Source organism: Anas platyrhynchos, chromosome 13, assembly GCF_047663525.1.
Source record: "Anas platyrhynchos isolate ZD024472 breed Pekin duck chromosome 13, IASCAAS_PekinDuck_T2T, whole genome shotgun sequence".
Taxonomy (NCBI): Eukaryota; Metazoa; Chordata; class Aves; order Anseriformes; family Anatidae; genus Anas; species Anas platyrhynchos.
Window position 1 is genome coordinate 3,281,534 of NC_092599.1, and position 15,204 is coordinate 3,296,737.

Below are 15,204 nucleotides of genomic sequence, written 5' to 3' on the forward strand. Positions count from 1 at the left end.
ACCCTCTGGCATCCAGAGCATCATCTAAATCCCACTGGCTGGAAGACACACCTCTGTGCTCTCCATGCCCTGAGTAACAAAACCTCCCTGCTTCGCTAGTTAGCTGAGAATGGCTGATATTTATGCTAGTGAAACCTGAAATGTAAGGCTACAACTTCAACATTTATGCTGCTGTAGTATTTCAGGGAAATAAGAAGTGCTACAAAACAAACAAAACACAACAAAACAACACTGCCTGCAGACTCATTCATGTGTCTGGATATATTTGGAAAGGATGAAAAGGAATATTCATAAGGATCCATCTTTCACTTCAGGTGTCAATGTTATACATGGCTGTTCTCTTAAAAGCTTTTGGATGTCTCAGTGCACGTAGCAGTGAGAAGATAACCGCCACCAGACTCCATCACAGTAACCTATTTTTGGAAGTTGTTACTTCTCAGGAAAGTAGTCCATGATGCAAATTCTGGAGGTGATTAAAGTAATCATCCAAATCAGAAAGGGTCTTCCTGCTGTGGTAAAATATTTCCCAAGCAAATACTAGGCTGTATCATGTAGACATGAAGATTTTTTTAGATGCAACCTCACTCCTAGGAGGGTTAGTGAGAGGAGCCTGAGCATTATTTATCTTGCCAAGGACTTTATGAACATTAATGGACAGCACAAGTAAAGTACAAGCTTTCAGTGCACTTAGACAACATCTCAACTTTATTTTAGAAAAAGTGTTTCGAACATGATTTCAGCTATTGTGCCTTCCCAATTTTGGAATCTATTAGTCTTTAGATTTTTCAACCTCCCAAAACTGGAGGTTGAAAAATGTGACAGAATGCATATAAAGATTGAAGAAATACGCATGCAAGGCTGTGAAACATTTTACGCAAGACAAGCAGGAGTAACACTTGATTCAAGAACCAGTGTAAGTAGTACCATGAATTTCCCTGGGACAAAGATTTAAGAAATAAGTAGGGGTGTGGGGAGCCTGGCTTGCCAGGTGCTGTTTAGCCAGAGGAGAAGCCAGGCAGCAGCTAGGAGCACCAGACATGATCTCACCAGCAAGGTGGGGCTGGGAAGTGCCGTACATAAGCATCTCCTGTCCCACTGCCTCCCCACAGGGGACCATTTTTGCATATTCCCTGTCGACTCCCAGCTGTTTCCAGCAAAATCCTAAAATGCAATTCTCCCAAAGTCTCTGCACATCACACCCTATGCTCGCACGCCATTTACAAGCTGGCTGTGAATGGTTAATGTTTTCTCTTGGTCATCATTCTGTCCTTATAATTGCCCAGCACCTGACAGCTCTGATTTAATTTGTTCCGTACACCTAGCAGCTGAAGAGCTGTACTACTAAATCATCGAGTACAAGCATCATATTTCTTAAGGTCTTGCACATCTTATACATGCACACAATGACTGAAAACTACAGAAATGGGCTTCTAATCAGTACATGTGATCTGCTTGTTGGTAGCTGCTTGTCAATGCAAAGCTTCACTTCTAGGATATAGAGGCATTTACGAATGTGAGATCTTCAGGCTTTTCTAAAAAACATATATTAAAAAATGATTCCCTCATGCCATTTTACCAATATGATTCATGTAACTTAAGATTATCTGAATGAATTATTGCTTACATTTCCATTGTGCACTTTGGATGTCTCCCTTCAAGTCTGCAAGCGTTTGGTTTTGCAACCAGTGTGGAACTGGGCAATGGATGGTATTTAAACTGAATAAATAATACATCAGTACCCATTTAGGTCTGGCTGCTGAACGAACCTAATGCTGACTGAACTTGACCTGGCCCTGCAGAGGACCATTTGTAAACATAAGCTGAGCAACCTTAAATAAAACTCCCCACCTCTGTATTTGCTCTCTGTGAAAATTGTGTGAGCAAGCTTAAGACCCAGAACATTTGATAAAACACCAGAATTGATACAAATCACACAATGGCTGAAAACAAAGTTCCTGTCTGCAGCTGCGGGTATTCATGACAAAGCCTACTCGGAAAGTGGCTGCCCTGCAAGGCCTGTGGGGGCAATAAAAGCTCAGAAGAAAACCCAGAGGGGAAATCAATCCCTAGTTTAGTTTAGTCATAAGCAAGGAAATAAGTATTAACTGTGAACAGTATGTTGTTTATACTAAATATATCGTTAAACTTTAGTTTTAACATCATGGACACAGCACATACAAGGAAATCGAGATAATTGGTGATAGGGTCGTTCCTACAACTAGGCACATACAAATCTAAACGCCCCATAGCCAAATGCTACCATTATGGATGTTCTTAAATATGTGAATAAATAAAAGCATGTGCACTAACTTACGGAGAGTGGTGACGTTCACCACTGAGCCTAGCTCAGGTGACTCCAAGGCCTGACCCTGCTGATGGGACTGCAAGGGTCAGCAGCAGCACTGCAGAGCGCTGCTCCCCAGGTGCCTACATCCTGCTGCTTCCTACAGCTATAGAATGACCTTCTGAGACAGGTGGAGCACCTAAACTTTCATCCATAACATCTACCAACAGGTGTATCTTCCACAAATTTAAGTAACTTTTTTCTTAATTGAGGATGTATTTTGATCCCCATCACCTGAGACAATGAGTCCCTCATTCTGGGCTCGTTCCACAGTTCATTTTCAAAGTAGGTCACCTGGTTCACTCTATGTGAACTGCCACGTGTAGTTTTTAGGAGCCTTGGGGAACAGCCAAGAGCATGAGGACAGGGGAATATTGCTGCCTTGCGCTCACATCTTCCCATCCTCTAACATCAGCAACTAGGACATGCAACACAGACTTTTATGGCCTGCCATAAAAACATTCCTCTTGCGGGCTGCAGAATAGCCCTCATTATTTTAGGCACTTAGAGCCAAGAAAACACAGAAAATTAACAGTTACGAGTTGAGGGACCCAGAGGGGCCGGGCAGAGCTGAATGGGGACCTGCACGCTCTGTGCAGGGCAGGGGCAGCAACTCCCAGCCAAAGGAGCACAGGGGCTCCCTGTAACAGGTGAGTCTAAGTCTATAGGCATGAACTTGGTCCTTTCTTGAGTAGGAACCCATCTGTACCTTTGCACTTAACTCCTTCTAGCCTTCTTCTAGTTTTACTATGGCATCAACCTCTTATTTTTCAGGGGAAAATCTGTATTTAAGATAGTGTACTTGAGCTTTACATTCTACATTCTGCAGCATAAATTGGTTATGTAAATACTTTACAAACTTCTGAGAGATCTACAATGATTTGATTATCAAGTTTTTATGATATCTAAAGTTAAAATTAAATTCAAAATATCCTACTGTAATTTTAGATTATATTTCTCCATCACACTACAAAGCACACTTTACATAATACTTGTACAAGCCATCATAAAATAAGGCTCTTGGCTTTATAGATGCACACATTTACAGAGGTAACAGCAGTCTAACCCCCCAAGTATATCTGTTACATCACCCTTTCCTAAAGGCATTGCCATACATTTATTCAGTAGTTGTTAACCAGTGGAATCAGCGTGCCTGCTCCAGCACCAGCAGATAAAGCTGTAAGGGAGGAATGTTGTACACATGGCTTTTTCACAAGCCCACAGACACACAGTGACAGTCACTCCCCCGTGCTGGTAGCAAAGCAGCAGAGATGTGAGCTTTAGGGATATAGCTGAAAGCACACCAGCTGGTTAAAAATTAAACCATAGTCTGAAGATTTTTTATTATTATTTTAAACTTGAGACACAACATGTCCTAAATGAGCTTGCTACATTTCTGGCTGAAACTCGTTTCATATTAATCAAAATTTTCAGCAACAATTAGCATTTCAGCTCATAGGTCAAGCATGAAGCCCAAAACAAAGTACAGTAGCACCGGGGCTGAATGACTGGAAATGACGGCATGTCAGCCAGGCACAAAGGACATAAAAGCAGGTTGTGGTCTGTTTTCAGATGAGACTGCAGGAGACAGCCTCCTTGAGTGGAGGCAATGCAAATCCTCCTGGTTTCACAATGAATTTGCGGCAAAGGCACTTTGTTCTTTCGCACACTCATTCTCCTTGTTTCAAAGTGGAGAACAATAGGAAAGTCATGAGCTTTCTCATGACAATAGCAACAAATGCCTTATAGCAAAGCAATGCCTTCAGGAGGATCCCTGCCTCACCTGGAGACCCAGCAGAGCCCTGGTGGGCTGGAGGTGTGGGCAGGGTCCTGCACTGCAGAGCTCCCCTGCAGCCCCAAGGTTTAATGAGATTGCTTATTCCCCTGGAAAGCCTGGGTAAATCAGCACATCCCTCTCCCAGTCTCCTGATGGGAAGTTACTGGAGAAAGGCCGCATTTATCAGGTAGTAAAAGAGGGGGGAAATTTACAGCACCCAGGAGCTAATGGGCTGTGTGAAGAGTTTGGCATGCGCGTGGTATGGGGGCCATCCCCGTGGCAGGAAAATCACCTGATGGTGACAGAAACCACTGCAGAGCAATGAAGTTCCCACTTTGTGTAGTGATTTTCACAGCATGGGGCCGTGTTTACTTTAGAGTTCCCTGAGCTTGTAGCAAGATGACAATGTGCACAGGGAAAAAAAGGTATTTAACTGCAAGTGAATTACCCTAAAAACAGCAGAAAACAGCAATTATTCCTACTTGTTTCATTAGGGATGAATTGTTTCTGATGTGTCCCAGACAGGTGAACTGTCCCTCTCTTGCCCAAAGTATGCTCCCAAGATCCCAAGAGGAGAATCCCATCAGCTTGCACACATCAAATCCTAAAACCAAAGGAGAACTACCACAATGATCTCTTCAGAGGCACATGAGAAACTGATGGGATGAGTTTTTGACTGGGATCTCCAGCGAGAAAGAAGTTCATAGTCTTAACGGAAGTGCCTGAGATATTCTACTAAATAGCATTTAGTAGATTAAATTTACAATGTATAGATAAATTTATACTTTATCAGGTCATCATTTTGCTTTGATGGCTTATGTTAATGGAAATCTTTTGTACCGGGGTTTTCAAGGGAATGGGGTTGCTGATAAGGTGAGGATTACTTCTGATCGTGGGCAGCAGGGACTGAAAGTTTTCTGCACTTGCTCATGCACCATTCCTACTGTCATACTCTACAACCAGAGGAGTTTTTAGCTGCAGCAGTTACTTCTCTCCATTAATGCCTTTGTTCAGAATACTGAATCAAGACATCAATCAACTAAAATGAAGACAGTTAGCTGACAATATATTGAATGTATCTGCAGCAGCTCTGAAATAAAGGAAAAAGACTAATTCTGTTTCTCTTTCGGATCCATGTTCATCAGCCCTTTCACTACTGAGAAGACAGAGAAAAGCAGTTTCTAGTGACTGCATTATTTTCAGGTGATAACACAGAAAATCTTCATCCAGATTTGAATCCAACTAAGGTGCCTAGGTACACAATGAGGAGAATGGAGAATCTTAAAGTTAAATAACAATGCAGAACCGTGACCTTCATTACCCATTCAGCCCATAACATGACATTCTTCAGAACAAGTTGTACTAATCAATTACATGTACATTGGGTAAAAGCACTTCCTATGTTGTGCACATGAAAACTGTATCGTACACTTTGCACAGAGCTTCTATAAGCACTGTGTGTGTTAGGCACCTTTTTCTCTAAAAACTGAAGAAATCATAAATACTGTTGATCATCTCATTTGCATTGCACCACATAGATAGATCCATTTATTGCCCTGTAATCCTTACCCATAACATCTCACTACGCACCTTAGAAATGATGAAAAGACATCATCTAAGTCAAAAGACTTAGAAAACAACTCAGAAAACCACAGAGAGGAGTCAGTTATTAAAAAGACAAGCACTGCATGTGACATTTCATGCACTTTACTCTCAACTGTCTCTGACTTGACTTCTGCTTCTTCATGCTCCCTTGCAGCTGCCTCTGAGCCCACAAAGGTCCCTAAGGCACAGGAGAGCCAAGCTGCATGGCTTCACTTCTTACAGGTCCTAGTGTTTCAAGCAGCTCCCCCCAACACAGACAAATTTTCACGCAGAGGTTGGTGGGGCACTGGCACAGGCTGCCCAGAGAGGTTGTGGATGTCCCTTCCCTGGAGGTATTTAAGGCCAGGTTGGACGAGGCCCTGGGCAACCTGGTCTAGTGGGTGAAACTGAGTGAAATCTAGGGGTTGAAACTGTATGATTTCAAAGGTCCCTTCCAACCTGAGCCATTCTAGGATTCTAGGAGTCTCTGAAATGCCCCTGCACCTTGTGCTCTTCTTGCTCATCCAACACCTTTGGTGTGTCCATCATGTGCACCTCCTTGGCGTAAACAACATCAATTATTCTATAGCTGAGCTGCATCTTGCAGCCTGAGGGATGCTCTTGGGCATCGACTGAGAAATGCTGATCTATTATAAATAATATTTTGTGTTAGGTGAATAACAGGGATCTTTCAGAGGTGCAGACCACAGTGTGCCAGGTTAAGAAGGTGCAAAGAGGACTATCCAAGAGACTGCTACTAAATGCAGAAACGTGTCTGTGGCCAGGGCAGCTCCCTGGCATGAGGGCATGAGGCCAAAGTGGCCGTAGGCCCCCGAGCAGGGTTGTCTCTGTAGTTCTGTCAGGGAACATGAGAAAGGAGCAAACCTTCTAGCTACTGAATTCTGTTTTATTCCACTTTGCAGAACAGCCAGTGGGAGACTTCCTCATTAGAGCCAGTGTGTCTAAAGCATGGGAGAGCAGGAGCTGCGGGTGATGTATTGCCTGCCTTCACACTCTCCTATCTGCTCTTTGGCAGCAGTGTAAAACCCTCAGAGCTTGTGGATATCCTGGTCTTCCAAACAGGCAGAGAAGTTGTTAATGGCTGGTAAAGACACTGCAATGTAAAAATGAAAACTTCTTTTGCAATTACAGCCCATGCCCTTTGAGCTTTCCCTTCCACTCTCCTCCGTCTTTTATTTAGCTGCAGTTATTTAAAGCATTGATCTCTGTTTAAGCAGCTGCTGCCACAACTAGTCAGCCCAAGCAGCTCTTTTAATTAAATATTTGCTATTGTGCAAGTTTTCTCTCCCCTTCCTTCTATCCTCATGGACAACATTTGTTCTTGCAGAGTTAACAAGTCTGCTGAGCACCCTCCACCTGCGCCTGAAAGGTGCCCTGCACTCCAAGCAGCCCAAGTGGTGCAGTGTCTCCACAGAAATGAATTTTGATATGCACCCTGTCATTTGCTATCAAGGGGAACCATCAATAATAAGGAAAAGAAATAAAACTTGCTGGGATTTAATAATCATTATTAAATTGTGTCATTTACGTAATTATGCTGTAGCTGTTACACCAAAGCTTCTCATTTTATGGCATGGTAGATTGGCAGAGTGCTTCACAAAATGAATTTTTTTTCCTTCTATCCCGTCTTTTACCTATAATTGCAAATATAAATTTGACCAGGTTAACAATGCTAAACCACAACAGATACTAAACAGGTTTGCCTAAAGGATGGGAAAGGAGATGAGATTCACAATGTGAATAAAAAAATTCTCCCACAGGTTGCCCCAGGAATAGCACTCAGGGCAACTGGGTTGAACAAATGCCATAAAGGCTTGCTTTGCTTGGGCAAAGGCTGCTTTTTCAGGCCGATGGCTCATGAAGCAGACACCTGCCTTGACTCATCTCTACGTGGTTGAAGCATGACTCAGACTCTCACTGCTTGCAGACAGCAGAGCCAACTTGGTGCAAACCCGCCCATCCATTAAGACTGCATTTGACACTGGAGATAAAACAGAAAGAGGAAAAAAAGTGCTTTTTGAGCCCAGATGTTTCAGCAGTGAGCATGGATGCTTGCAGTACCCCTTTATGCAGAAACAAGAGTGCAGCACAGGCTGGAGCTGAAGGGGTGCAGCACTGCGAAGCCAAACAGACAAACACAGGACTTGGAGTATGCAAAGGAGATGGGGAGAGAAAAGTTTAGGGAAAAAGGAGGCAGCAAGAGGAGAATATGAGGAAATTAGACCAGACACCAACAAGCATGATAGAGCTACGCGGGGCCTCGAAGCAGCTGCTGTTAGATGTAGATGAGAGAGTGAACAGCTCCTGGGAGAGGGCAGAAACTGTCAGAATAGCAAGGAATGCAGATGAGTTTGGGACCAGCGCTGTACAGAGACAGACAGGGCAGGGGTTTGGGAGAACTCGTGCGCCAGGAGCAGGAATGCGCTAGGGAAGAAATGAATGAAGCAGCAGGTCCCAAAGCACTGCGTGGGGAACAGGAGATGCCGCAGCGGTGCCAGCGGTCTGCAGGGAGGGGAGAGGAAAGCAGCTCACTGAGGCACAGCAGCAAATGCTCCTTCAGCGCAGGATTTCAAACCTGCTTGATCTCTCCAAGTGGAGAGACACAGTGGGGATTTATTTCAAAAAGAAAGACTAATGGCAGCAAGAAAATCTCATCTATATTCACATAAATAAATATAAAACGAGAAACATTGTGAAATACAATATTGTACAAGTTGTTTGGTAGCACTTGCTGCAGAGGATGCCGAACTGCACCAGGCTGTATCCTTTGAGGTCAGGAGAGAGGCTCCTGACTGGTTTCATCTTAACTGGCAAAACCACCAACCATCCAAATAAATAAATAAATTGATCTGTTTCTATGGGAAACGCATCAAATTCCACTTGTGCACCACATCTCTTTCCCAGACTTTCCAGTTAGTGGAAGCAATTAGTAAAGCAAAGCAAGGTTAAGGTTAGAGCCAACTTCTGTTACCTGCTGACAGGAAAACCTTTCTTGGGCAGCAAGTGGATGGTGAGGATTTATTAAAATGATTTATATGATTTGTAAAATGTTACCAAATGTCTGCAATTCAGCCTGTTTCCTGAGACAAACATAAAAGGGCAACGTCTGAAATCGTTGTTTTCCTCTGATTCATTCTCCAGTAAAGCCCAGTTCCTTAGCACCCTTCTGGACACCAGGCACGTAAATGCAAACACCACAAACAGGTCCTCCAAATCAGCAGATATAGCAGGGAGGGCTATTATAAAATGCCATTTACATTTAGTAGTAGCCAGAAAGTTAGAAAGTTAAAAATAAAAATCAAATAATAATAATTTTAAAAAAAAATCATCGGACTGGAAGTACCAAAGTCAAGACGAACGAGAAACAAGTTCCTCTTGTTTCAGAAGGCAGTAACGCCTTTTGCAGCTGCTAACAAGCCCCACTTAAAAGGCATCTTTCTGTTTCCTAATTTTCTCTGCTTTCTTTTCTAACACCATTTCCAATTTTGTAACTTTTCTTTATTAGCGTGAATGTTGTTTCCATTCTCAACTTGTCTAATGTTCAAAGCTGGCTCACCGAACTTGTTGGGTACAAGGAATACTGCTTTCCCACTCAGAAACCAGTGTTTTCCACAAAGACTTTAAACCCGCATAATCCAGGACAAGTTTGGGCATCCCAGCCTTTCAGAGGTAGCTCTCACTGGCTGCAAAACCAGCTCCAGGGCTGCTACAACCAGGATGCAGCCAGGAGGATCCATCCAGGAGCTAGTTGTTATCTCTAGCACTACTTCTCCTTCTTGAAAGGGACCACCCAGGACTGCAGAACACCTCAGACTGGCACACAGTGTGGCTCCTCTCTTTCTAGACCTAAGGGATGTGCAGACAGGACCAGTGCTGCCGAAGATGTCCCAGCACAAAGCAGGCTGGGGCTAACCCAACACCTATTTAACATGCCAGGTCAGCATGCTGTACAAAAGCTGCAGGTGCAGCATACACCCTGCAATATCCAGCTCAAACACCCTGCACTATTGTTTCACCCCTGCTCAGGGGCTAACTTTCTTAACTTGAAAGGCTCTCAGCAGCTCTTTCACAACAAATAACCAGGAGTATGATTTCAATTTCGTCACAAAGATGGCACCACCTTTGCTCCAGGCTCTGCAGAGCTCAGGCTCTGACACTGAACCTCTGGGAAGGAAAGACCCCAACGGCATCCCAAAGTCCTTCCAGTTCCCTGCTGGAGTCAGAGCTTCCCGCAGCAGGCAGGCCCCAGCAGCCTACATGCTACCCTTGCACATCAACGTGCCACTAATCCTGAACCACAAAAAGGCTTAAAATATCTGTCAATCACGCTCCCTCTGTGCAGCTCTTGCACTCTTTCTGGTAGAACTGTAACTGCCGGGCTGGAGCGCAGCATGGCAATGTACTGCGGGAAATTAAAGGCCAGCCAGGGAAACAATTGCTACCATAACGCGTGTAATCAGCGGGAGACGGGATGGATGTTTGCAATTCCAAGCCATGGAAAGCATTTTTAAAGCGCTTTTAGTCTCGTCCATTCTCCTTTAACAGTAATATTTTGCTCCCTAATAGTTGCATTTTATATCTAGGTCATAATTTTCCGAGGTACAAACTTCTACGGTATATGTCAAGCTATGTAGTAAAGTCAAGCAAACACTTGGAGTAATTACATGCCCAGGAGATTTCATAACATCACAGAATTAACAAGCAGTTCAGTAAATTATATATCACTTGATCTGCAATTGCTACATCTCCAGCAAAGAGCTCTGCTCCATCCGCGATGGCAGTGACACAGCACGTCAGCGCAGTGCGAGCCCGTCAGGCGGTTATCACACACTAATATTAGCTACCACCTTATCTCACGTTTCTCTTTGAAGATTTAAGTACGATTTTCTTGCACTTTCTTTTCAAGAGGGCAGTTTGCAGAGTTAAGTGCTTCTGCATTGAGAAAATGAGGTTCTGCTTAACAGAAACATAATCCTAACCTGCAGAAAGAGGCACATTTCTCACTTCTCATGATTTGCACTAGAAATTGTTTTCACATTTCTTTCACTGCACAGCAACTGTTTAAAGGGACTAGCTCCACACAAAGGTGCGTAAGTCCTTATTCAAAATGGGTGTCTTGACACACATAAAGGCTACACGGATAAGCTAAACAGGGACGCAGCCTCCATGCTGGGCAGAGAGGTGTGCCCAGTCAGCGGGAGCAAGGTTCTTGCTGCAGACACGTTACTGAGGTCACTAGCCTGGCACAAATCTCATTAAGCTCCCCAACAATCATTTTGATAAAGAGTAAGCCTCTACTCTTAAAACTTAAGAGTTCTACTCTGTCTCTAGTCTTGAAAACTTAAGGATCAAAGATGGTTCAAAAGATTTCAAATAAAGAAAACATTTCTTTCTAGACTACTTCAGTGATGCCAAGGTTATGAAAGGGATTACAAACAATCTGTACAAGGAGGTATCTGAGCACTGCAACAAATTGCCCAGGCAGCCACTGCATTAAAGCTCAGAGGTGAGCACCCTTCACTGTTTGCTTAAAGGGATTTCCTGCAAAACCTGCATCATTTGTCTGACACTATCTGGGAAGCGTAATGCATTTAAAGAACTCACAGATTAATCATCTGTTAATTCTGTTTTCTGAACAGCACAAAGCAGAGAAAATGGTCCAGGATCGACTCCATTCATAACCATCACAAATTTCAAGGCAGACTGCTTACTGCCTTGCATGTGACCAAGTGGGGTGTCTGACATCTAGACAGGCTCGAGTAAAACGATGGAATCAAACCTGGGAGATGGACAACCTGCTACAACCTGAGCTCCTATCTGACGTAGGAATTTTTTTTATTTTGCTGGCAAATTTGATTGCAATTCTAACCTTGTTGGTTGAATGACCGATGCACTGGAACTCTGTCTCCAAACAGAGTTGACCTCGTGTGTTGTTTTCTTTAGCAAGTGACTAATCTATACTGTGCAGACCTAATACCTCAGCCGTCTGCCAAAAGGTGTACAAACAATCCACATTGTAACCGAGTCTATTAATATGTATTAAAAGCCCTACTGCAGTTGACATGACATTCCTGTACATGAATACAAAAATACGGCTGCTATATTAAAAAAATTCAACTAATCATGCCTCACTGATTTTCTCACTGTGAGTTTCTAATTTAAACTTTTAACTGTATCACAGCAACCTCATCAAGCCATGATTTCTTATGGCTGCAGAAGCAAGAAAGCCCATTACAGTAACAAGAAAAAAAAAAAAAGAAAGCAAACCCAAACCTGTTCTTGAAGAAGAAAGAAAGAAAAAGGAAAAATGAAAAAGAGTAAAAATGAAATGGAATTTCACATCGAAGGAGAAAAAAAAAAAAAAAAAAAAAAAAAAAAAAAAAAACAGATTATGCATCTGCTTCCCCCATTGTTTCATATTCTACTGGTCATAATAGGAACGTGGTCTATAGCATAAATCTGTCTAAAAGGGCACCAATGCCCAGCAGACAGAAGAGCCATGAGGGGTGACACGCCAGAACAGACAGACTGGAGGTGACTTCTGAATAAACCTATGTCAATTACGGGCCAGACCCAGGAAATCAGACATCAGATCCTATCCACCCATGCAGCTTTGACTTCCACAGAGGGCAGGAAGCGTTACTTAATTCTTATTCCACTCATGGGTTTCAGCCCTTTACTCAGCTCTACTTAAAGCCTTGGGACTTGAGAACCTGAAACCTGTGAGCCCTTGAAGCCCAACACAGGAGCAGCAGCTCCCATTTCTCTCCAGAAACAGTTCCCTCCAGGAAAGCAATCCTTCAGGCACTGGACATGATTGAGAGGAGGATTTCAAGGGATTCGGATGCTCTGTTCACATTAATAGCGTAAGTAATCTCTGCACAATCTCTAGGGGTAATTTGAAAATCCCAGTGTGGGTTTTGGGTTTTATCTTTTTGGTTTGTGTACTCTCCCCATGCACCAAGGAAGCAGATCCACTTATTAAAGCATTTATTAAACTTGCCGAGCTGTCTTTTTCGCCATCTCTGAGCTACCCTGTGTGAATGCTAATCACTGTCATTACACAGTTCATCCTCAATGAAATGCTTACCATGATTCCCACTGACCAACAAAACAAAATTAAAAAGAGCTCAGGAAAGAAAATAAAGAACACAAGCCTAAACCTGGAAAATATTCAATAAAGATTTTTTTCCAGAGTTCCCTATCCCTTCCCCTATGGGCCACATTCCTCATTCCCAAACACCTGACCCCCTCTTCATATAACTGTCTTCAAAAGCGATCCTAAGAGAGCACTCTTCCCCTACTGGGTGGGGATGGGAAACTGGGGCACGGAGGAGATATTTTTGTGAGCAAACACAGCCTAGTAAGACTACAAAGATTTCAGGTAGGAGGAATATCTGAAGCCATTCTGCACACATGCAAGCTCCTGGAGCTCCCCATCACAACAAACATGCACGTGGATGTAGATAGGCAGGGATACCTGTAGTTATGTATGCGTGAATGTGTAAAAGAGACTGAGGTTACATCAATGAACTCCTTCAGTTCACTCCTTATCACCAGAAAGAGTTGATTTCAGGTGTCAAAAGCAGTGAGGCAAGAGCACTATCAGGCCCTGCTGCTCACCTCCACCCTCTTGCAATCAGCTACCTTTCTGGGGCCAAATGACAACACCCAAGACAAGGACAGACGGCGGCTTTGAGCTGGAAGAGCTCTCATAAGCACCTCTCAATACACAAGTCATAGCATGCTGAGATGCTCTCACAGAAATCATACCGTTTCTTTCAACATCCCTCACCAAAGGAAAATTTCCTAGAAAAGTGATGTGCAGGAGAGGGATGCTGAGTTTTTATCTCATCCAAGTTTACCTTCTTACCTCCTCCAGACCTTTCTGTGATTAGCCCTCTGCAGCACCAGCAGAGCTTTGAAGCTGATCTCATCTTACCTCTACAGAGCCCTGTGATGCCAGAAATTCTGGTAAAACTAGAGGGAATTAGGTGAATTTCAGTGAAAAAAAAAAAAAAAAAAAAGACATACAGGCAAACAAACAAGAAGCTTTCCTCACAGTAATTCTGTATTGATTTGAGACATAAAAACCCCTCTACATGTAAACAAGAGCTCTGAACTTGGAAAATCACTCATGTTTTCTACCCTCTTGTGTGCTGATGGAGCCATGAGTGAATTGCAGCTCCCCAGCATCCCCCAGCTAGGTTTCATCTTCAAAACCCATCGATAAAAAGACCTGCATATGAGAATTTTGCAGCATGTACAAAAACAGCCTTTGGGGGCCAGGAACTGCTCCCCAGGCAAGAAGTAAGTGTCTGAAAAGCAGGAGAAACACACACCTCATCCATGAAGGAAGTGTTCTTTGTTCCTCTCCTTTTTGTAATGCTGACTGTGATAAATCTGCCTCCTGTTTTAATTATCTCAACAAGGTCTTCTAAAAGGACCTGCTTGCTGATCTAGAGATGCTTCAAAATCTAATGTAGAAGATCAAGTAAATGATACAAGTAATTAAAGTATTCCATTAATGTAATTACCATTTAAATCTAATTTCTCATATTATACATCTAAATCTTGATATCTTATTCTATTCAACTAATACTCTTAGCGTGTAAACTCGTTAGAAATTAAATATATGAAAAATTAGGATATTTCTTTCTAGCAAATCTTTCTCTGGTGTTCACGTGTGTGCAAATCTGCAGTTTCAGAATAAACCGGCTTGAACAACAGTCCCTTATACCACTGCATCAGGAACGATCTGCTGAGATTTCAGTTCATTCCTCCCCTCCTTGGCTCTCTCTCAGTTTCTGTGCCCTGCCTGGCAATGAGTCACATCTTACGTGAAGACGGACCTGACTCCAGATGCTGGAGCCCTGGAGGTCAGCGTGTTTGCAGAGAGCAAACAATACACGCTTGTAATGTGAGCCGTAGCAAACAACGTACCACTTACAGGGGCAAGCTACAGTGAAAACCCAGATGATATCAAACACAAGCACCAAGAAGCAGAGGAATTTAAACGCAAGCAAAAGCCTGCGAGTCTCTGGGTCCTCTCATGAGTCCAAATTTTTATCTTGGCCTTTCTTCAGAAGTCACTGAATACAGGACTAACTATCAGAATCTCACATGCTGCATGTAAAGTACTACGTTTAGAGCTGACAGGTGGTACTGGGAAAGGGGACAAGGAAAAGAGGTTTTGGTGTTTTGTTTATTTTTCTAAGGACCTGGAGAACTTCCTTGTTTTTGAGACTGAAATATGTCCACTGCTTGAAACTAGGAGGTTAGAATTACCTGGAAAATTCATGTGTGTGTAAAAGTCCAGACTATAAAATAAAGATGTTTTCCTCCCATTTGATCATTATTTCAAAATTATCTTGAATAGTGTGTGCCCTTCTTCCTCTGGTGACTTTGTACCTGCTACATTTTCCAAAGTGATTTATATATCACTTAATTTGGCCATTTTCTACTGAATGTAGAAATG

At 42.9% G+C, this 15,204-nt stretch overlaps 1 protein-coding gene across 14 annotated transcripts in view; it reads right to left on the reverse strand.

Annotated features, from left to right (window-relative positions):
• Window positions 1-15,204, reverse strand: part of CHL1 (cell adhesion molecule L1 like) — a 126,336-nt gene that overhangs the window by 59,386 nt on the left and 51,746 nt on the right. Inside the window, exon 1 of one of the 14 annotated variants that reach the window (XM_038185987.2) lies at window positions 2,315-2,461. The exons of the other annotated variants lie outside the window; for them this stretch is intronic. The gene's annotated coding sequence lies outside the window, so the exon portion shown is untranslated. Of the gene's footprint in view, window positions 1-2,314; window positions 2,462-15,204 lie in introns of those variants that run through there. 14 annotated transcript variants of the gene reach the window in all.